The sequence below is a fragment of the Cryptomeria japonica genome, chromosome 9, assembly GCF_030272615.1.
Source record: "Cryptomeria japonica chromosome 9, Sugi_1.0, whole genome shotgun sequence".
NCBI classification, from domain to species: Eukaryota; Viridiplantae; Streptophyta; class Pinopsida; order Cupressales; family Cupressaceae; genus Cryptomeria; species Cryptomeria japonica.
This window is the reverse complement of record NC_081413.1, coordinates 702,339,645-702,362,934: the sequence shown is the minus strand read 5'-3', so window position 1 is coordinate 702,362,934 and position 23,290 is coordinate 702,339,645. Positions and strand designations below refer to the sequence as shown.

The window sequence follows — 23,290 nt, the reverse complement described above, 5'->3', positions numbered from 1 at the left end:
AACCTAATTCATTCCACCTAACCTTGGGTTTAACTAACCCCATCCTATCTTGCATATCCTAACCTTCTTATCCTAACCTCCTATGGTGTGGATATTCTCCCCTTGAGACACATGACACTTTGGACACATGTCTCCTCATTTGGACACTTGCCCTCTTATGAGAAAGGCTCTTTTGACACTTGTCACCACAGAGATGACAAGTGTCCCTCCCTCCAACCTCTTCTCCAACCTCCTCCAATTTCACCCTTGATATCTTCAGACTCAATCATGACCGTTGATTCCTACCACCTCACCCCTGGCCTTGGAAATCCTATAAATATCCCCCATTTTGGAGCACAAAAGATCCCATCTCATATCAATTTAGGCATCGTTATTATAGGAAATTGCATCTTAGATCTAGTTTAATTTGATTATTTTCTAGCATAATTGTTGAATCACGTAGCTTAATCAATCTCTTTTCTAGCTTGAATACATCATCATCATAGCTTAATCATGCATATCATTAGCTTAATTAGACTCTTGGATACATCTATCATAATCAATCTCATATATCTTGCATATCATCATCATTTCAAATCCTCCGTCTAGGTGTAGTCAAGTTACTGGGATTGCTTATTCAGTTCTGAGAGCAAATCCATACTCGCATCTCTTAGGAGGGGATAGGTTGCTTTGTCATGGTTTATCTTTCAATTTATTTTAATTTTCTAACCATGCTTATAATGATCTATTGAGTGTTTGTGTTGTAGTTGCAGGTACCCTACTTCACACACATGAGAGTTTTCTCTTGCATGGCTGATAGAAATAAGGTCTTTGAAGGTAGTTCATATTTTTATAATAAATGAAGAGGGGAAAAAGACCTGTGAGGTGGATTAGTTAATAAGCATACAAGTCAAACATATAATCATATGAAATCAAAGACATAACTCCAAAACACATGAAAACATGAATAAGATGCATATGCCTCACAAAACCTTATACCTCTCCCTCAGATTGAGCTTGATGAAGTGAAGGCACCCCTTGGTGATTCTCCACTTGATGTGCTCCTCTTGCTTGCTTGCTTGATGTGGATGGATCTCCAATGTTGTGCACAAATGGAATGGATTTGGAAGATGATAAGGATGAGATGATCAAGTGTGAATGAGATATAATTTGAACATGATAAGGTTTCCAAGATGATTTCCTGGGCTCAAAAGGACAACATAAGATTACTAAGCTTGGAGATGAAGAATGGAGGGATGAAGTCCTCAATTTATAGGAAGAGGAGAGGAAGAATGGATGGATAGGATGGATTCAAGATGAAGGGCTAGGATTGCTTGTGAGCTCACAAAAGGCCCAAGAGAGGGTGTGGAGACCAAGAGATATGCCTTAAAGGCATTTCTTGTCTCCACACTCCTCAAGGTACATTGGGGAGACTTCCCAATATGCCTTGAGAGGAGCAAGGGATGTGACATTCCTTGAAGAATGGGGAGGATGAATTTAAAATTCTCCAAAAAGGGATAATCATGGGGATTGGAGAAATAAGAAGGAATTAAAAATTCCTTGGGAGAGGAGATGCCTAGAGGATTGTGAGATTTTGAAGATCTCACATTCACCTAGGAAAAGAGCATTAAAAGCTAGTGGTTGGATGGAAGGGACAAGGAGTTGACTTCGTGGCTAATCATGATGATTAACCATTAGAAACTCATTAGGAGGGGGATTAGAGGAAATTTTAGGTGGGATTAGGATTTGTAGGAGGATTTGACTAGGAGAGAGAATGAGTGGAGAGAATTTAAAAATTAGAAGAATAAGGTTAAGTGAGTTTCTAGAAGACTTTATTAGGTTAATGATGAATTAAGAAGATGGTTTGTAGGAACCATGTGGGTTAACTAATTAATTGAAATTAATTAGCCAAGAGGAAGATTTGTGAGGATTTAATCTTTTAGAAGAATAAAGAAAGGGATTGATTTATTAAATAAATCAGTCACATACTATAGTGACAATATTAATTATATTTAATTAATATTGAGGAGAATTTGAATTAACATAATTAATTAGTTAATTATATGAGGAATTAAAAGTAATTAAAAATAATTATTTTTAGGTGTCTACAATAAAGTTGGGCTCTTTATCAAAAATTGGCATGTGGGATTCAACTTGTATGAGGATCTTCCCTCGAGGGTCCCTATTTGGGTTCATCTTCTAAGGCTTCCATTTGAGTTTTGGAGGAGTGATTTTCTCCACTAAATTTCCCTTATGCTTAGCAAGTCTGTTGGGTGTACTACACAAACTCAAGATAGGAAGGTAATTTCTCTTTCTCGAATTTGTGTTGAAATTGATTTAAATAACTTGTTTCCAGATCCTATAGAAATCTATATTATATCATCTCCCTGGATTCAACAACTGGACTATGAGACACTTCATTTAGATGTCCATCATGTCATAAGTATGGGCACTTACAAAGGAAATTCCATCATTTTAATTTGACAAATGGGTTAGCTAATTATCTCTCCAGCTCATAACCTAAGGTGGATAAAGGGAAGACTCCTTTAGCTGAAGTGACTGTAGATAAAGAGGGCTTTATTTTAGTTAAGCCTCACAATAAGAGGAGATGTCAAAAGAGAACTATGAAGGACAAGCAAAATGAGGGGACTTTTAACCGATTTGATTTTAGATGACTTGGTCTAGAAACAAGGAATTCGAGTTGAGTTATTCTCTAGAGCTAAGTCATTGGGAGAAGCTTTGTCAGAGGACAAAGGGAATGATAAGAAATACTCGTCCATGGAGGAGCATCAAGATGGGAAGATGAATACAAATTTTCCCTCTTAGATTCCTAAGGTGTCTAAACCAAGTCGGGCATTGATCTTGAAAGATGGTGGGGCCTTGGTAGCTCCGGTCTCTCCTCCAATGAAAATAGTTTTGGAGTCCAGGAAGAACAATGGCTTCTCCAACCTTCCGCTTATAGCGAAAACCCCTTAAAAAGGGGCCTCTAGAGAACCCTTTGAAGATTGGGCAGAAGATAGACCAAGAGAAGGTTAAGTTAATTGGGGATACATTCCAATAGAATCTAGGTTAGTAAAGACCATTGACTCCCATTTATTCCAACCCCAGAAATGAATGTTTTGTCTTGGAATGTAAGGGGTATGAGAAACATCCCTAGACAAAAGGTTGTTCATGATTTGATTAATACTAATTTTCTTGACTATCCTTATCTAGGAAATTAAATTGATAGCTAATGGTATGTTAAGTAGAGCTCCTAGAATTTGGTCTCATGGTTCTTGTAAGTGCGTTGGAGCTCAAGGTAGTTTGGGTGGTGTGGCTTATTTTTGGGATCTAAGGAATATTGTCTACCATTGGTGGATTTTGAGCTGCTTTTCCATCTTTATGTTGGCTTCTAGTTTGGATTTAGGTGTTGTCTTTTCACGAATGTCTATGCTCCTATTGTTTTTTAAGGAAAATTGCATCTTTGTGATCATATTAGAATTGTTTATTCTTTGGTGCCCTTTCTTCCTTAGATTATGGCTGGTGACTTCAATGCTATCTATAGCTTGGAGGAGAAAAAGAGGGAGTTTAGTCAAGATTTATCCTTCTACTAACCTCCTTAGTGATAATATTGATCTTCTAAATGTCATTGATGTTCAACTAAGAAATGGTATCTTCACTTAGAACAATAGGATAACTAGTGTAGATGCGATTCAGAAAGGCTTGATAAGTTTCTTGTCTCTTGCTATTGGATAGGTAATAGATGGACTACCAACTCGAAGATTTTGGATTGGATAGGTTTTGATCACTAGACGATCAAAATCTTAGTAGTTTCTTTTAGAGCTTCAAAGAAACCTTCATTTAAGTTTCACTTTATGTGGTTGTGCGATCTCTCTCTCCAAGATCTAATGAATGATTGGTTGTATGAAAGAAATCCTGCTCATGGTAGGGCTATATATTTTTTTGTAAAAATATTGAAAAATGTTAAATATAGGCACAAGAGGTGGAACAAGAAATTTTATGGAAACCTTCATTTCAATAAAGTGTTAGCTCAAGTTTGTCTTGATACTATCACTCATAGGATCCAGGATCAGAGTCTTACCTTGGATTTAAGTAGAGAAGAGACCCTAGTTATTAAGGATTTAGAGGAATTGGAACTTCGTAAAAATATTTTTTGAAAACAAAAGTCTCGTATTGATTGGATTCAGGAAGGAAATAGGAATACAACCTTATCTCATAATTCTATTAAGTTTAGAAGAAGTGACAATCTCATTACTTCTCTTGTGACCTATAAAGGTATTCAACTATCCTCAAGGGGAGAAATTTCTTGAGAGGCTTCTTAGTATTTTTCTACTCTATTTATGTAGGACTCACTCCCTGCAAGTGAAGAGGAAAAATCTATTTTGGATTGTATTCCTTGGTTTCTAATAAGATGAATGAGGTTCTCATTTGCTCCATCTTGTTGCAAGAATTAGAAGACATAGTATTTCATACGAAAAAAGGTAAATCCCCAGGTCCTGATGGCTTTCCTACTAAATTCTTTTAGGAGTTTTGGGAGATTATCAAGCTTGATCTTTTGGGGGTAGTACAGGAATCACAAAGGAATAAATAGATGTGAAGAGTTATGAATTCCACTTTTCTAGCTCTTATTTCTAAAAGGGAAGGTGCAAACAATCTGTATCATTTTAGATCCATTGCTCTATGTAATATGGTTTATAAAATAATCATTAAGTTGATTGATGAAAGACTCAAGTTGTGCCTCAAGGATTTGATTTCAAAGGAGAAAGGAAAATTTGTTGTTGGCAAAAAAATTATTGATGGGATAGTGATTGTTGTAGAGGCCATTCATTCTATGACGATCTCCAAGGATAAGACCATGTTCATCAAACTTGATATGACAAAGGCTTATGACATGGTTGAATGGATTTTTCTACATCTAGCTCTTTAGATTTTGGATTTGGTAGTGATTGGGTGAATTAGATGATGAGTTGCGTTTCCTTACATCCTTTTTTGTTATTATTAATAGTGAACCTTCTTATTTGTTCAGTGATTTTAGGGGCCTTAGGCAAGGGGGCCCTCTTTCTCCATATTTTTTTAAAATCATAGCTAAGGGACTCAATAGATTTATTAAATCCCATGTTAGGCAGTTTGATTCGGGGATGGATTTGGTGCAATCAATTACCTCCTTATTCTCATCTTTAGTTTGTTGATGATAATGCTTTGATGGGAATAGACAAAATCAATAAAGCTATTAATTTTAGGAGAACCTTAGATAATTACCTTGCTATCTCAAGGAAATTCTTTAATGAGGCTAAGTCTTCTATCTTTTTCTTTAATATTCCTCAGTTGATTCAGAGTAGGATTGCTCAAATTCTAATATTTCAAATTGGTACTCTTCCTTCGACTTATCTTGGGATCCCCTTTGGTGTGGGATCTCAATGCAGAGAGTTTTGGTAAGATATTTTCAATAAGTTCTAGAAGAAGTTCAACCATTGGACTCGTAGATGGATTTTGTCTACTGGTAGTATGACCCTTCTGAAGTTAGTTGTGTAGGCTCTTCCTATTTACAGATGCTTTTTGTAAGTTTCCCCCATCAACTTTGCTAAAGAGTTTGATGCTCTCTCTTGGTAGTTTCTCTGGTCTGGTAATTTTCATTCTTTGAAACGGAGCTTAGTCAAATGGGATTCAGTTTGTAGGACAAGGCAAGAGGATGGTCTTGGCCTTCATCTTGTTGGTTTGATTAGTCAGGTTTTATTGGCTAAGTTATACTAGCGGTGGTGTGCTTGCCAGGGTCAGGAATAGGTACTTATTCTCACTCATAAGTATCTTTGGGGAGGTAGCAGCTCAGATGTGACTCAATGTAACCTATTTGGGAAGGGTTCCATGATTTGGGATAATCTCAAACGAGGGTCGAAGCTCATTAAGGAATGTCTATTTTGGATTTGTAATAGGGGACCCGATGCTCTATTTTGGCATGATTTGTGGGATGGTCACCCCCCAATTATTGCTCAAATTCCTCATCTTTAGCCCCTTTATAACATTTTGGATGAAGTTGGTTGGATTAAGCTAGAGCATTTTAAGACTATTAAGATCAAGGGTCATTTGGAGGTGACTTGCTAGAAAGATCCTCAGGAGTGAGCATTGGGGGATACCGTGGAGGGTTGAAAAGAGCTAGCTAGGATTTTGGCTGTTAGACTTTGCAGTTCCTTGAAAGGGAGAGATATTTTGCATTGAGGTCTTAATTCAAAATGAATCTTTTTTATGGCCTCTGGGTATTTGGAGTTGGATAGACATTTTTTGGTCACGCAAGTGTGCCTTGGTGGAAGCAAGTTTGGAATGTTTTTTCTTGGCCTAAATGTAACTTTTTTCTTTGGTTGGTGGTCTAAAGGAAGTGTCTCACATTCAAGAACTTGTATGAGAGAGGTTTATAGGGACCTTCCATTTGTATTCTCTGTAAAACAATGAATAATGCATTTCACGTCTCTTCTTTCAGTGTCCTTACTCTAGGGATATTTGACACCATTGGTGGGAGGCATGGAATCATGCATGTGTCCATGTCATTTCTTTAGTTGAGTTTTAGAAAGTTTGGGTCGACCTCTTGCCAATGTCACTTTACTATAGGTTGTTTGGTATATTGCTCCCACTTTCATAATCTGGAATCATTGGCTGGAAAGAAATCGTAGGATCTTTTAGGATTCTAAATTGGAGGGCATCCACCTATGGCCAAAAGTTGCCAGCAGGCTTTAAGAAACTATTTTAGCAAAATGTGATCTTTCAGTGGTAGTGGATTCTAGTGATTTAGATGTTATTAAGAATTTGAATTTGGTTTATAATGGATCAAGTTTCTCTACTAGAAGAAAATTAGGGCAAGCTAAACAAATTATTCATAGAGAGGGGCAGTGGATTCCTTCTTCTGAGGGGGTTTTGAAAATTAATACTAATGGCTTTTCCAAGGGAAATCCTGGACATGCTGGAATTGGTGGTATTGGTTGGAGTAGTGATGGAGATGTTGTTTTCATTTTTTCTATTTATAAGGAATAAAATTCTAATTATCTTATGAAAGCTCTTGCTATTCTTCATGCAATTAAAAGAGGGTGTTATCATGGATGGAAGAGGATTGTTTGTGTAGTCACATAAATCTGTCCATTTTAATTTAATGAATATTTCGTATTTATTTGATTAAAAATCCACTAGCCATCAATTAATTAAATTAATATTTAATTAATTCATCCCCAAACATTCTTCTATTAATTAAATAAATTATTCAATTTATTTTAATTAATTCATTAAATCCAATTCCAATCAATTAAATAAATAAATCAATTTATTTAATTAAATCCCCCTTTCCCTCTTTTAAATAAATTAACATTTATTTAAATCATTTTAAAACCCCCCCACTTGCATTTTCCTACAAATGCAACTTGCACACATTTATTGAAATAAATGAATTTTTATTTTAATAAAATCTTATTTTCCCTCACCCACCAAATCCACTTGCAAAATCTAATCACCTTCTAGATTCTTCTAACCCCTTCCTAATTAGCCTAATCCATCCCCTAAATATTGTCACATTCCTAAGCAAAATGGAGTCACTTCTCAAAGACCCCAAAGTCTTTGATAACCATTAAAGGTTTTCAACCTTCAACCACCAAAAACCCCAAAGTCTTTGAAAACCATTAAAGGCTTCCAACTTTCAACCACTTAATTCCCCAAAGTCTCCAATAACCATTAATGGTTAATTCAACCCTCCCACATGGTTAAAACATTTGTTTGACTCAACCTCTATCCAACCACAAAGGTCTCATCAAGCATTTAATACTTTGACCATGATTATCTCTTAATCATTTGCACAAAGGTTTATCCTTGGATTAACTCCTAATCCAGTGGGTAATCCTAATTTAGGCTTGACCCTTAGCCTTTAGATAACCATGAGGTCTTCTCAGGCCTTTAATGCCTCCAACCTCTTCTTTCAACCCAATCCTGTGTTGACACTTGTCATTATTTTATTGGTGCCAATTGTGCACATGGATCCCCAACTTTCAAGCTTGACCCTTGATTAAACCTTTCAATCCTGGCCATCCATTGCTCCATTTTTCCTATAAATAGAGCCCATTCCTTCATAATCCAGATCCTGAAAACTTGTAAGCATTTAGACTATAGCCATTTTAGAGAGCATTTAGCATAGCATAACTAAATATTGTCTTTTTGGTAAAATCAATCATTTTAGCATTAAAAATAGCTTTTCATTTCATGTTTGGAGCTATTCTACAAATCTCAATCCTCCATAAGCATCCATAGTGCAAAAAGCTGCTGAGAGCTACACTATTTTGGAACTTGGAGAGGAGAGGAACAAGGGAGAAGGAGCTAATATCATGCTATGAGATAGTTGGAGATATCTCATTGTCTTTACTTCTTTAGTTAGATTCATTAGCATGTTTTTAGTATCTCCTTTGGAATGCCTTCATGTTTTAGTTTTTGATTGATTAACTCTAACATCTTGTGTGTTTTGTGTTGTTTGATCTTAAGCTAATATTGTGCCATTTAGGAGGGCATCAGTTTGTGAATCTAATTATTAGATTGTGGTTTATGAAAATATCTTCAAGGTCAAAATTGATACTCAGCTCAAGGTTATTTGTTACGTCTGATAGCTGACCATCCTCGTAGGAGTCACTCTCATTATTCTATGAATCTTGCTCAAGCAGTCTAGACCTTGAACTCTATCCCTCATCATATATTCTTGTAGAATGGAAAGAGTGAACCACATCTACCTATTTATATTTAGAATACACCTCAAAAAGTCCTCCCCATTCATGAGAATTTTTCTCATTGCCATCTTGTAATTTATGAATCCACTCAATTAAGTTAGTAGTAGCTTTCTCTATGATATCCCCTATGTAACCTAATCCCTCTGTGTCTTTTCTAGATGAAAAAGTAGGTTGTCTTGGTTCAATGAGACCTTCCTTTCTTAATCCTATGGGACCATGGCCATTATATACCATCCTTTGCATTATAGTAAAACCCTTACCATATTGTTCAACAAGTAGTTGTATTTCTAATTTAGGTGTCTTCAAGTGATTCCCTTCATCTTTGTATAACCATTCTTTGATGTCTTTGTCTTCACTTTCATCTGATAAAGTCCCCCATTTGATAAAATGACCTTAAGGCTATTTTATAGGAACCAAGGATTGTTGTCTTCCTGTTATCTCATCATTCATCCTTCATAGCAAGAGTAAATCGCCCTACAAATTTTTTATTGGAGTCCTTATCTTTCTAGAAATTCCTTGGTTAAATCCTTAATCCGTTTGTAAATTGTCTCCTAATCCGTAGTGCCAAGTTTTAATGGTCTGTTTGAACCCCATGAGCTCATTGAACCATTTTGAAGCGAGTTCATAGTGTTCATTTAGGTTCCGCAGGTTCTAAGGTTTCTAAAATGTTTTCATGCTAACGTTCACTCAAAGTGTTTTGCAGTGGTTCTTTTTCATGGTCGCGTATGATGTGTTATATCTTCTTTCTCCAAGCCGTGAACCCTTTGAACCTAGTTCAAATAGTTCAGTGGTGTTCAACATGTTCAATGAGGTTCAAAAGACCAGTGACACTTAACAGAGTTAATCTTTTCTAAGAGAATTTTCTTGGCGCAGTGTACGCTTTGCACTACCCGAACCCTCGTGAAGTCAGTTCAGATTGTTCATGCATGTTCAAATCAGGTGGGTCCCATGGGATAAAAGACATGATGGTACATTTATTGCTAAATATGATGAAGATTGAACCATATCTCAGGTGACATCAACTGGTTGAGTTTTCAAGGCAAGTAATCATTTTTGGGAATTGGCGGTTAATCCAAAAATGTCGCCATGTATTCAATGCACGCATGTGATGTACAATCCCAATGCTCAACACATTTTAGTTGACGATTGGAATTAAAGCACTTAATAAGTTCGTATCACTTCTTTTTCTATAAGGTATGAAGTGATTAATTTCTGAAAAAACTTGTTCTTCATTATTGCAAAGTTTTTGGATAGAAGGTTTGTTTGCTGGTAGTCGTTTGATTGGTCTCAACTGTGAAGATGAGTTTGTTTCCTATCCTCTCCAGTGATTTTTACCTACTTTTCCTCTCTCATAATACAATTTGCTGGGGAAAATAAGGGTTGTTGTTTATGAATTATGAAGTCCACATTGCACCTTTTCGAGAATATTTTCAGTCTTGCATGCACAGAGCCCATAGTCAGTGACAAACTTGAAAGGAGAAAATCTGGAAGTTTTAAAGGAAAGGGTGTTTAAAGGAATTGATGGTTCATTTGGTTTAGAAATTTTGGGTATTGGTCTCATAGAAGTGGTAGCCTTTCCTCCTATTGTCCCTTGCCCAGAACTAGTTAAGGAGTGTATTGCGAGGTATGATCCTATTTCCGAAACTATTAAGAGAGATAATGGTGACACCCTCCTCGCAATTAATAGGGAAGTTATTTCCTCTGTTTTCAAATTGCCTGATTATCAGTTCTCAAACTTTTCTCCCGCCCAATTAATTAGCGAGTTCAATGCAGATAAAACTGGACACCAGAATAATATAAGCAAAGTACTGGTTGAAGGTTCCTCAGAGGGGTGCCTCCAGATTACCTAAGAATCCCAACAAGAACCACATGCTTCCCCACATCCATGATGTCATGTTACTACTACACTGAGTTAGAGGTTTAGTTGAAGCCTACAACTTCGATGATTGGATTTACTGCTATGTACAACTGGTGCTGGAAGGAAAGCAATATCTTGATTGGGCAGAGCTGATTGCCGACTCCATGAGGGAACAGCTGAGTATGGTGAAAAATTTCAAGAAAAATTTCTTCATGTCCTCATATTTGATATATTGCTTAGCATGTGTTAAAGAGATAGTGGGAATACCTAGGCAGCTCGCTGAGGGAGAGGTTTTTGTGTATGACTTTTACCCTATGTTACAAAAGGATAATGCTTTGCAAGATTTTAGGAGAGTACATAATGCTTTCCTAGGAGATTTGTGTTATGAGTTAAAGAACATGAAAACCAAGAGAATGTCTGAAGATGCACAGGCATTAGTGAAGAAATATGGTAGTTTCTTTGTTCAGTTTCCTCATTTTTGCTACATAAGAGTCGGCGATTTTGAGGAAGAGCCTTTCAGACTTCCACGTTTTTGTTCGGATTGTTTTGTTCTTGCTGAGGTCTGTAGGCAGTTGGCTACCATAATTAAGAAGGCTCAACCCAGAGATAAATGGGAGGATCATTTTCCTATTCAATTGGGTATTTTATTTTGCAGTTCAATGTCAGATGCTTTAAGCATTGGAGCCTACTTCAAGAACTTCAATTTTGCAATGTATCATGAAAGAAAGGGTTTTGACAATAAATGTTTCTCATGAAGTCTTGGTTTGATGCTGCACCTTCCAATCCCACACGTGGAGGATTTCTCGAAATATTGTAATGATGAGCTTGAAGTGTTCAAAAGAGCAAACATGAGAATGGTTCTGGAACAAGTAGTTTCACTATAGGTGAAACTTGATATAAGGGGAATCCAAGAGGATTATCTAGAGATTTTTGAACTTGGATACCTGGACCAAGATGAACCCAAAATGCCCTGCATTAATTGGGATGTAGAAGAAGAGGATGACATACAACTTAAAACAAAGAGGGTCTTGGAAAGAACCGCATAATGGGTTAACAAGAGAAGAGCAATGAAACTAGGCAACAAGATTGGTCCTGCAAGAGGTAGTGAGGCTACTCTATGTTCCTTAAAACATTTTTCTAACCCCACTTCTATACCTGTTCATGCAGGTAAAGATAAGAAGCCATCTTACACCAAGCACTCTCCCAATCCGGCTCTGGAATTTTCTACTCCTCGATATACCACGTCACGAAGTGCCGTGCAGAAGAGAATGGACCAGATCAAAGACAAGAAGGCAAAAGACAAAATTCTTGATGCTAAAATTTTCAAAGTCGAAGACCTTGATAGTGACATTGTCAACACAATGTATTCTCATGCGGTCACTATAGCCATGACGCCGCCACCTAAGGTGATCGGAGAAACAACTAGTTCAAGTGCAACTCCTAAATGGCTAACCACTTCAGTAAGCAAGAAACATAGATTCATTCTAGTAACCATCCCAATTCAGAACATGGTGGTTAAGTACACAAAGAAGGGTCCCAAACAAAAGAAGTTCAAAATAACTGCCAGATTGGATACTGATGAAGAGACTCAGAAGTGGGTTGCCGAGATTGCTTCTTATAAGCCCAAAGATGAGAATAAGGAGGTAAATGCAGAGGACTTTGAGATCACCAAAGTGGAGCTCGGGAAGATGAGTAGAGATTCGAATAATCAACTTTTTCGGGTATCAGCTAAGAAGATGCTCACTAGGTCAGAAAAAGATGGGCAGGAGAAAAGAGAGCTGAAGCGACATATGAAAATTCTTGCTCAATTCATTGATAGTATCGACTGCTTTGGACCACTTCCCATATCACATGCTTCAAAAAGTTTTGACCCCACTACACCAAAGAACAAGAAGCTGATGGGTCAAGTTCAACGAGCCAAAAGCATCACGGGGTTGTGGAGAAATGGATTGAAGGAGTGATTAGAGATGGTGAAAAGTATATCACAAGCTCCAGGAAGTTATGCGATGAGATGCAAAGTCTCATTGCAGAGATTTAGAATCAGATCATGCCATGAGAAAAAGAAGAGCATAAATGGGAAAATGTCTTACCCATGCTCACCAAGGTAGAAGAGTACGGAGCCACAAAATTTTTGTCAGAAAACTCAATCAAGTTGGTAACTGATGAGCGCCAACTCTTCGTATTGAAGAAGACTATAATGTGGCAGGTACTCACATTCAAGGCTGTGATTTCTGATGCCAGGACTTATGTTCATGAGCTTCAGGACCTTCAGTGCAACTTTGTTAATGACAATAAAGTGGTTAATCCAGACCATGATTGGCAACTAAGAATCTGTGGATTGAACACGCAGGACACAATAAAGGCTTTTAGGCTGCACATGGAGAAAGTTAAGGCCAAAGGAAATTTCACTCCTGAAGATATAACGCAAGTCGCCCGAATTGAGTCCATGACATTTATCGGTAACGATCAGTTACCTAAGCATGCTGAGAAAATGGTGAAGCACAGGTAGGATAAAGAAGCCGCTAAAGCAGAGATCAATGCCATGAAAAATCCTAGCCAGTCTATAATTTAGGAGCTTGCAACCGCCCACGATGCCCAGAAAAGTGGATGAGAGGATGATGATGGAGAAGAAGTGTAGCATGATGATAATGCTCTATTTTTATTTTATGTGTTTTTCATAATCTTGCAATGACTTCGGGACATCTGTCCCTAAAATACTCTGTTGGTTTTTATAATTGTTTCAGAGGAGGTCGGGTTTTGAGGGAGACCTCCTCTATTCTTTAAAGGGACTATAAATTAGATTAAAATAGAGAGAGAAAAGTTTTAGAATAAGTTAGTTTTTGTTTTTAGAAGTTCTGTTTTGGTTGGAAGGAAGTCACCAGTTTCTGGAAATCAGAAATTAGAAAGAACTTATACGTGTATTGTTGTGTCTTTTTTGCATGAAATACATATATATATAAAGATCATATGCATTTTGGAGAAGGAAAACCTTTGAGTTTTGAATTTATGGAGTGGTATTTCTTTGCAAATATTAATCTAATTGAACGACTATGATCACCTTTCTGATGGTATTATTCTGGAGCTCCTTTCTATGTGATTTAAAAAGATATGTGTTTGAAAAGAGATTTTATTTCTCTTACCTGTTTTTTATGAAGTGTTGAATCGATGTTTCTAAACTTTTTTCATTCACCTCCATTTTTCATGTTGAAGAATTTTGAAGAATAGTTTTCTCTGAAATATTTATGAAACATTAGCCTCTCATCTAAGAATGAAGTAGGCAGCCTTATGTGCTTTCAAGTTAAAATCATACCAATTTAATTTAATTAGATTATTCCATGAATAACTAATGGAGGGAGCTGTACCTGTCAAAAATTTAGAGGGAAGTGATGTATGTGACACTTACCTAGCTGTTTAGTTGAACTTTTGTCTTTCAAAGAAGGCGACGAAGTTGAAAATAATTTAATTTGAAGAAAATGCAAAAGGTTTGTTCAATAGAGTATTCTCCCATACCCTTATCTTTGAGCTCAAACTTTGATTCTACATATTTTTATGTTGAAGGTAATGAAGTTGCATCAATATGGGAATTATAAGATGAAGTTTCATGGTTACTAGGTACAATGATATTGTAGTGTCGTAAATTGTACACCCTTCCTAGGGTGGTACAATTCCACACTTAGTTTAGCACCCGCCTTAGTGTGTTTGCATCTTGCATTGTAATTTCCCTTTAAGAATTTAATTAATTAATTTAATTAAATCTAAAGCCCTATTCAATCACTTCATACATCATAAAATTGGGCCCTTTACACTAAGTGTGCCTCTTTTTTATTTTATTCCTCCAATAAATCATTAAATCATAAACCCTAATTATGTCCTATTTCGACCTTTAAGGCCTGCTTTCGCATATCAAAACACCTTGAAATCAACTTTAACTTTCGGATTCACTCTAATATCATCATATCTAACGACCCCAAAAATTTGGTGAAAAGTGGGTCGGACCATGTTGAAAGTGCACACGGTCCTCGACTTTTTTCCTGAAATTTTGGGAGCATAATCCTATGATATAATAATGCTTAACCCCAAAATATTGGTGGGAAATTCAATTCCTAGGTTGGCCTAAAGATGAAATTAAGTCAAAATTAAGATCTAGGGTTTCATACATAAGAGCTCTCTTTCTTCATTTGAAGGCAACTAAGTTCTATCTATCTATAGGATATAAGAATCTAAGAGCAGGTTTTTGGAGCATAAGGAGCTTTCTATGTAGTGAAAGAGAAGCATGTGTGGAGTCTTCAACAACATTCAACAAAATTCAACAACATTTCATCAAACATTTATCATCAATTAGGATCCTTGAAGACATTGAAGAATAATAGGAGATCACCGACTGACGATTGGCTTGTACTCCTCCCTTAGGGGTTGGGTATGGTTTCATGTTATTTTCATATCTTTGTATAAGATTCATTACATAAATTTACATATTTAAATTCATGCTTTAGATCACTTTGCATCATTTATTTAGAGCATTTACTTTGTAAATTATAAGCAATTAGGGTTTACTCTTTATGGTTGCTCTAGATTGTTTGCTTTCATTTTAGGATCTTGCATACATACAAGGTTCTAGCACACACATTGTTAGTATATTATCAATTATTTGTGGAGGTTGAAATCACCAAAATAGGGGTTTGACTGAGGTAAAACACTATATAGCCACCCAAACCCTCTCTTTTCAGTTGCAGGTGCAGAAACAGGTACCTCGAAGGACTTTCAGCTTAGGAAAAGACACAAGAACTACCCAAAAGTCTTAGATTTTCCCAAATCTATAAGGGACAGGGGCATGGCGCCCTGGTCCTACCTAGGACAGGGGCGTGGTGCCCTAGTCCCTTCACTTTTCAGTGATTTTTGGCAGTATACAAGTTTAGAAACTCAGAATTACAGTCTGTCAGTTACAACCTCCTATCTGTAGAAATAGGATAGTGGCATGACACCCTAGTCTTGGCCAATTTGGCTTAGCTTTCAGAATCAGGTGCACATACAGTTTCCTCCCCCTTATCTTCTTTTAGTATCTCAGTTTATGATCTGCAAGTTTGTTTAATTTCAGTTCATATATGCTTCATTGTTCATCTCCTAGTCATATTCAACAAGATGAATAGAAACCCTATGAGATAATCCTTGGCTCTCTCTTTCTCACAAGAAGTATCCAAAGTTATCTATCTCCCTAGGCTCTTTCGTATTCCCACTATTTTGGCTAAAGTGGGATTAGGTCCTAGTCACCCGGTCTTGCTTTCCCCCTCCACAGATATCAAGTTTAGGTGTATTGGTATTGCAATATTAAAAGGGGTTGGGATCTCCTTGGATAGTTATTTAATGACCATTATGGGGAAATTTTAAATATTGGTGATATGTAGATAACACAACTTGCATTGCATGAATGAATCCAAGGACGTCCAAAGAGTATATTATATGCTAAGTCAAGATTAATAACTTGGAAAACCACATCTTTTTCCACTAGTCCAACTCTTATAGGTAAAAAAATTGATCCTATATAAGCTCTTTCTTCTTCATAATAAGCCTTTATAGAGATCTTCTTCTTTGGATCCATGACATTTTTGAAAAACCCCAATGCAAGGACTAATTTGAAAGTACAAATATTTAAACCAACCCATCCATCTATAAGGACACATTTGATTCTATGCTTATGGATAAGTACTTCAATATGGATGGGTGCATTGTGAGGTTGATTAATAGCCAAGTAACCATGTTCGATCAAGGAAAAGAAATGTGGTGTGGTAAGATGTCCCACCATGGCTTGAAACTGTGCTTGGTCAAGGTTTGGTGGCACAATAGTTTCTTGTAGAGACTTTTCTAGGATATTCTTGTGAGTTGGTGAAATATGTAAAAGATCTAAAATAGACATATGGGTTGGTGTCTTTTTAAGTTGATCTAGGACATTATATTGATTGGATATGGAGGAGGGCTTGGGAGGTGCTCCTTGAAGGGTAAACTTTCCTCGATGGGTGGTAACATTGCATTCATTTTTTTTTAATGGTAATGACATTTGCATATGAGTCACATTTAGATATGTGATTAATGACATAATCATATGATGCATTTGTGTAATTGACTTTATTTTTGCCTAACATTGAAGGACTTCTATTTTCATATTTTGGAAGTGGATCCTTGATTGTCACATGTTCTTCACTAGATTTATATCTATCAGCTGATGTTTCTCCCTTATCTACCAAGTCTTGAATAGTATTTTTCAACCTATGTCAATCATTTGTTTTATGTCCTTTTCTCCTATTAAAATCACAAAAATCATAATCAGGCCACCATGATGGTTTAACGATGGGTTCATAGCCCCTTGCTTTGGGAAGTGTGATAAGATTGTTTGAAAGAAGCTTCTTTAATGCTGATTCAAGTGGTTCTCCTAATGGTGTGAATTTTCTGCAAGGCATATGGAGCTTTTGGTTTAGATGTGTTGTTGTTTTGATTGTTGGTATTGCCTTGTGGACTTGATAGATCGAAGATGGGTTGCTTTGAGATTTTGAACATCTACAACACCATCATTCACATCATTCTTATTTTTAGTCCAAAATCTTGATTTTTCATTGTTATTATTGTTGTTGTTTGAACTAGTGGCTTCCTTGAAAATTTTGATTTGTTCTTTATCTATCAATGCCTTCTCTATGAGTAATCCCTTCTCAATAACCTTGGTAAAAAAAGAGGGATATTGAATTAGCAGTTAGTAACTCAATTTAGTGTTTAAGTTGTGGACAAACATTTCTATCTTTTGTTGCTCTAGTATGTCATAGGGGCACTTTCTTGCAAGTTATCTCCATCTTTGCAAGAAGCTAGTGAAAGATTCTCCATTTCTTTATTTAGTATTGAAAAGGTCCAACATGAAAGCTTCATGTTATATGTTATAAGAGAAATGAGTGAGAAACTTATCCACTAGTTTGTTGAATGTTTGAATTCATGGTTGTAAATGATAGAACCATTCGATGGCTTGACTTCCCAAGCTCTTAGGAATGAGTCGCATTAGGTATGTCTCATTTTGAGCGATTCTAAACATGCGACACAAAATTATCTAATGTGGTCTCATGGATCACCTTTACCCTTGTACTTATCAAATTTAGGAATTTCAAAATTAGGAGGAAAAGACAACATGACCAAACTCCTATCAAAAGGGTATGAAGATATATCCTCTAGTGAGTATTATTTTGGTGAAGATCTTGCTTGTAACTTTGTAAGTTGTTGTAAATCTTGGATTTGTTGCACAAGTGTACCTAAAGGATCAACTAGAGGATTTTTCTCCTTCTTACTCTTCTTCTTTGCATTTGTATTAGTTTCATTTGTGTTCATTTTAGTTGTTTCCTTCAATTTTAAGACATCAAAATCATGTGGGAGTTTTACACCTTATTGAGAAAGCATTAGGAAACATTTCTCTCTATCCTTTTCCATGAAATTTCCAATAAGTTTTGAAATTTCGGATCTTGTGAAGCATCAAGAACATGTCCCTCAGATATATCACTGGAAGTCTCATAATCACTATCGAGATTTTGTATTTGTCTTGAAGCTTCTCCAAAAAGGTTTAGGAACTCCATCCTTTCTTTGTTTCTCTTTTGAGCTCTAGTTTCAACCATACGAGATTTTGGTGATGAAAGAATCCTAATGTATGAAATTTTTGTAAAGGTTGAGTGAAATGTTGTTGTTTTTATTTGGATGAAGCTATGGAAAAGACTAAATCAAGGTAGATCTAAAGTGCTAGTTTGATCTTGTTTTTGAAAGGATAATCTTGAACTATTAAGAAATCATTATCAATGAGTGATACAAAGGAAGTCAAGTTGGAGATGATGGATCTCACTATGGTGGTGACTAAATTTCCCAAGATTTTTATATTAGTATAGTTCCTAGATGAAGGATGATAAATCCTGATAGGGGAGCTAACCAAGTTGTGTTGATGAAGATCTCAAAAAGGACTAGAAGAATCTTGGTTTTTGTCTAAGTTGGATTTCCTAAGTGTGAAGTGATTGAAATGAATTTGAACTTAGTGTATGGTTTACTTAAACTGATTCTCTGTGGAAAAGGGCATCCAAATCTAATTTTTAAATTTTCCCTAGCCTTGATTTTTTGCTCTCTGTTGTAAATGCGCTAAAACAATTTGTAAAAGTTCTAGAAGGATTTTGTTTTTTAAAAAGAGGTAAAAATATATTCAAAAGAAACCAAGAAGTATAAAAAATCCCCAATAACCAACTAGAACAAGAACCCACTAGCCAAAGGCGACCCACAAAGGATCAACCCAAAGCCCAAAATTACATCCCTATATCTTCAATAATGAGCTTTTCCAAAATCTCAACATAATATGGAGATAATAACCTCCAATCCTCTACAACCCAACCCTCAAGATTATCAGAAGCCTACTTGGCCAAGCAATCCACCACTTTATTCCACTCTCGAGGAATATGACAAAATTAAACTTGATCCAAAAAAGTAGACAAATACAAGATTTGATTGACCACTAAATCTACTTGTCAATTAACACCATCAAATTTTCTCTTGTTTAGTAAGTCCACAATAATCTAAGAATCAAACTCACAAATGATCCTCTTCCCACCAAGGGAACAACCTCTCTCAACTGCATACAAAATAAAAAGAGCCTCCATCAAATTATTAGAGTGGTACCCTTTGTAAATAGAGAAAAAGAGCACAACATCCCCCTCATAACCTGTGCCAACCCCTCCAACCCCAGCATGAGTAGGATTGCCCCGGGAGGATCCATCAGTATTAATTTTCAGAACACCCCTAAGAGGGGGACGCCATCTCCCTTTTCTATGGACTCTTTGTTTAACCTTTCTAGGCTTGCTAATAGCCTTAAAATCCCTATTATTATCTCCCAAATTCAAATTCTTAATAACATTACCATCTCCTAGATCAATTCCCAAAGATAAGTCACATTTTTCAAAAATGTTCTCCTGAAGTCTACTAATAATCTTGCTCCACACTTGAGCTACCTCCATCTTGTTATCATGAAAATCCTGTGATTTCTTTCCATCTAGAGGTTCCAAAGAATAAGAGTAGGACAAATAAACCAAGCCACCTGAAGAAAAGGAGTCTTAGCTGGAGGTCTCCCTAAACTATTTCAAAAATCCACAAGAGAGGTTGCATGAACATAGGCATGTTGCCATGCCTCCCACCACCAAAGCCATACCCTTCTACAGTAATGACATTGAAAGGAAAGATGCAAAGAGTCCTCTTCCCTATTACAACAAAGAAAATAGATGGAAGGGCAATGAAAACCCTGAATTTGCAAATTCTTCCAAGTGAAGCACTTGTCCGGGGTGACCAGCCATAGAAAAAAATTGTGTTTTGGCCAAGAGAATTTATTCCAAACCTATTTCCACCAAGGTGCAACACCTTGACCGTGAACCTATCTATCTAACTCTAGATAGCCTGAGGCCATAAAGAACTTGCCTTTGGGATTAGGACTCCACTCCAAGGTATCTCTCCTCGCAAGGGAGCTGCATAACCTATCTGCAAGGATCTTAGCTAGATCCCGACGATCCTCCTCTTGACCACCTTCTGACCAGTCCTGCAGATCTTTCCAACAAGTCACCTCCAAAGAACCCCTAATCTTAACAGTCTTAAAATCCTCCACCTTAGTCCAACCAGCCTCCATCAAGGAATTGCGAAGATGCCAAAGATGTGGGAACTCATTCACAATGGGAGGGTGTCCATCCCTGTTGATCCATTTTTGAACTTGGTCAAATTTAAACTTTTAAGTCCTAGTTCATAGTCAGTCTTTTTCAAGTTTTTAAGTTCTAGAGTTCCTAAAATGGTTCTAGAGTTCCTAAAATGGCTGATTTTCCAACCTCAAAGCCAATGTTTCAAAGTTCCTCAATTCCCCAATTTTCTGACCTCAAAGGGTTCCAATGTTCCAAAGTTCCCCGATTTCTTGACTTCACTGATTCACAAGTCCAAAAATGCATTCGAAAAAAAGTTGCAAATTACTTAAATCTAAAGAAAACCCACCTAATATTTTGGTCTCAAATGGCCTCGGTTTTAATTTTATGGCCATACGAGATCATATGATATGTTATTTTAATATTTTCCCTATGGAGCGATATAGTTGGCAAGACCAGTTTACAAAGGAAGTACCTCAATTTTGTGAGCTGTAAAAAAATAGTTGATAAACCCATCTTTTATTTTAATTATCATAATTGATCACAAACTTCCATGGCCCTAGGATGCTTGGTTAACCCGCAGTGAATTTACTCAAAAGAAGTTGTAGGAGACATTAAAAATTTCTCAATTTACTTATAGTTTATGTACAATAATTTAAAACATTTTAAGATTTTTAAAATAATTTTGAGAGCAACAATTTCATGTGAATGTGAAAAGGTTATTTCATCCTTTTAAAAAGAAGTAGTTACAAAAACTGTAAAAGATTGATTGGAAAGTCTTTAAATATGTAATTAATAGATTATGGATGGGCGGATTCTCATCCGCCTTATGCTTTGTCATATGAGTGAGACTCGATCAAAAGGAACCATTTTTGTTCCAACTTTGTAATGGAGAGATGGAAGTGTGTTTTTCTTTGGAAGCATAATCTTTATGTATAGATGTAGAGTCTTTGAACTCTTTGAATGTGTTAAGAAAATAATAGAAATTTTTGAGTCTATGCATTCCATTAAGTTTCCTTTTGATTATCATATACTTTGTGATCTGCAATCATTCTTGATATTTTTCGTACGTCATATTAGATTACGAGTGTGATTATTATGAGAACTTTGAGTTTGGAAGTAATCATATCATCTAATGGAAACTCTGCTCATTTTTCCTAATTATCTATTACAAGCATTGAGTGAGTGAACTTTGTGTCATTTATCTCAGTCTCCTTTTCTTTCTAAATTCATTATTACATTCCTATCATGGCGATGAATGAGTGTTAGATTGCCTTTCCCGCTTTTTGGTTGAAAGCTTACCCAAAAAATTAGAATTAGACCATATGAGGGAGCTGTACCTCTAAAATTCAGGGGAAGATTGATGATTTGATTAGTAATCTCTCCAACTGTTAGCTTCTTATTTGTCTTTCATGCTGGGCATATTGAGTTTTTCTTATAATTACTTTGGGAAGAAAAATATGTTATCTAACAATCCCAAGAATCCAGCCAGAAGAGCATCAAAACACTTGTTACAAATCCAAAATAGGCCCTCATTAATAAGCTTCACTCCCTGCTTAAGCATATTCCAAATCACTAATCCCTTTCTAGTTAAATTGTAACAAGGCACATCCCCACTAGGCACCCCTTGCAGATACTTATGGGTAAGAACCCTAGCCCAATCTTGATCCTAACAAGTACACCACCTCTAGTACAACTTAGCCACTAACACTAGCCCAATCATGGCGACCGGCCTAAGACCAAGACCTCCTTCCCACTTCTGCCTACAAACTTACTCCCAGTTGAACATGCTCCATTTATAGGATCGAAGATTGCAAGACCATAAGAAATGACAAGAAAGGGCATCAAACTCCTTGACAGAGGTGGAGGGGTCCATTTGTAAAAAATACCTATAAATAGGCCAATCTTGCACCATAGAATTCAAGAGAGTCATTCTCCCAGTAGATAAAAGTTATCTAAAGCTTCAGTGACTCACTTTCTTATGGAACTTTTCCAAAATCCCAGGTTGCCAAAATTCTTTGCGTTGCAACCCAACAAAAATAGGAACCCCAAGATAAACAAAGGAACTTGATTTCCCACTCGAAATCTAAGAATTTGAGCAATCCTATTCTAGATAAGACGAGGAGTATTAAAGAAGAAAATGAAAGATTTATCCTCGTTAATTATTTTCCCTGATGTAGCCAAATAAATGTTCAAAGCTTTCCAAAATTTCTCAACTTTGTTAATCCTGGCCAAACCCATCAAAGCAATATCATCCACAAACTGCAAATGAGAGTGAGGAAGCAATGAGTTACCCCAACTCTAACCTTGAATCAAGCCCTGTCAAACTCTTGATTTAATAAATGCGCCTAAACCTTTAGCCATGATGATGAACAAATAAGGAGATAAAGGATCACCTTGTCGAAGACCACATGAAGCACTGAACAAATCTGATGACTCCCCACTAATAATAATAGAAAAGGAGGCATAAGTAACACAATGCAAATCCAAGCAACCCATCACCCCTAAAACCGAAAGCAAAGAGAATCTTTTGCAAGAAAGTCCATCCCACTCTGTCATAAGCTTTAGTCATATCAAGTTTAATAAACATTGCTTTCTCTTGAGAGGTCACCATTGAATGTACAACCTCAATAGCAATCACGATCCCATCAAGAATCTGCCTACCCCCCAAAAAAACCCCTTGATCCTCAAAAATCAACCTCTTGATGCAAACCTTAAGTCTTTCAATAATTAATTTAGCTATAATCTTATAAACCACATTGCACAAAGCAATGGATCTATACTGATCCAAAGTTTTTACATCCTCTTGCTTAGGAATCAAAGCCAATAAAGTAGAATTCAAATCCCTTAGCATTTGTTTGTTTCCATGGGATTCCTGAACCACCTCAAGCAGATCAAATTTGATAGTCTCCCTAAATTCTTGATAAAACTCAATAGGGAAGCTATCAAGGCTAGGGGCCTTACCCTTTTTCATATGAAACACCACTTTCTCTAGTTCTTGCATCGAGATAGGTTTAATGAGGGAAACATTC

At 36.4% G+C, this 23,290-nt stretch overlaps 1 pseudogene; it reads left to right on the top strand.

The window, feature by feature from the left end:
* The window catches only part of LOC131073869 (DNA-directed RNA polymerase subunit beta-like), an 81,460-nt pseudogene that overhangs the window by 35,117 nt on the left and 23,053 nt on the right, over positions 1-23,290 (top strand).